The 1,006-nt window shown below is 42.7% G+C and overlaps 1 protein-coding gene and 1 long non-coding RNA gene across 2 annotated transcripts in view; one reads left to right on the forward strand and one right to left on the reverse strand.

The window, feature by feature from the left end:
• Positions 1-1,006, forward strand: part of LOC109292241 — a 36,106-nt gene that overhangs the window by 1,933 nt on the left and 33,167 nt on the right. The window lies entirely within an intron of this gene.
• Positions 1-1,006, reverse strand: part of LOC109292242 — an 8,030-nt gene that overhangs the window by 871 nt on the left and 6,153 nt on the right. The gene's annotated exons all lie outside the window — the stretch shown is intronic.

Genomic DNA, 1,006 nt, shown 5'->3' on the forward strand with positions numbered 1-1,006 from the left:
GGAATGGGGGAAGGGCACTCCTGGGCAGCAAGCATGAAAGGTGCATGTGTGTGCGGTGAGGGTGGGCTGCCACTCCGGGCTTTGCCTCGGGTACCAAATTGCCCGATGCTACAGCACTGCATCTGTAATCACTGCTCCTCCACTATACCTGACGCCCTATTTGCAGTCTCCCGGCTCTCCTAGGTTTGCAGTTCAGCTGCATAACTTGGATTGTGTTATGCAGTTCATATATAGCAGCAGGTTTTCTAAGAAAACATATGGTCAATCATGAATATCACTGGACCATGAATGACAATAAGGATACTTAGCTCTTACACAGCACTTTTTATCTGTAGACACCCCAGTGAACATAAGAAGTGCCATACTCGGTCAGAGCAATGGTCCATTTAGGCCAGAGTCCTGTCTCTGACAGCAGCAGTAGTAGATGCTGTGGAGGAGGGAAATATGAGCAGGGCATGTCTAGAGTGATCCTTGTCATACCTTTCCTGGCATCCACTGTCATTGGTTTAGGGATGTCAAAAGTTGCATCCCTGACTGTTCAATTTAATAGTTACTAATGGATCTGTCCCCCATACATTAGTCTAATCCCTTTTTAAACCTGTCCATTCTCTCTGCCTCTGCGACCTCCAATGGCAACAACGTCTATTAATTAACTAGCTGCTTTATAAAACATGGGCAAACACCATTTCCCTACTTTATATATAAGGCAAGTATGGTATGGAGATATCATTCAGTTATTTAAAGCTTTACTGCGTATCAGATCCTAGACTCTTGGTTCAGTGGACCATATTTGTTCCCCACCATATTATTTATTATTTGAATTATAGTAGACCATGAAGCCCTCATCATGACGCTTTGTGTAAGGTGCTATACAAACAAAGAACAAAAAGATGGTCCGTGCCCCAGAAAGTTTATAAACTCAGGGTTGATCTTGCAGAAATATATTTTATGGATACATGACTTAAGATGAGACAGGATTAAAATCAGAGTGAAAGAACTTACTTTC

The sequence above is a fragment of the Gavialis gangeticus genome, unplaced genomic scaffold (genome assembly GCF_001723915.1).
Source record: "Gavialis gangeticus isolate Ggan-Ray unplaced genomic scaffold, GavGan_comp1, whole genome shotgun sequence".
Taxonomy (NCBI): Eukaryota; Metazoa; Chordata; order Crocodylia; family Gavialidae; genus Gavialis; species Gavialis gangeticus.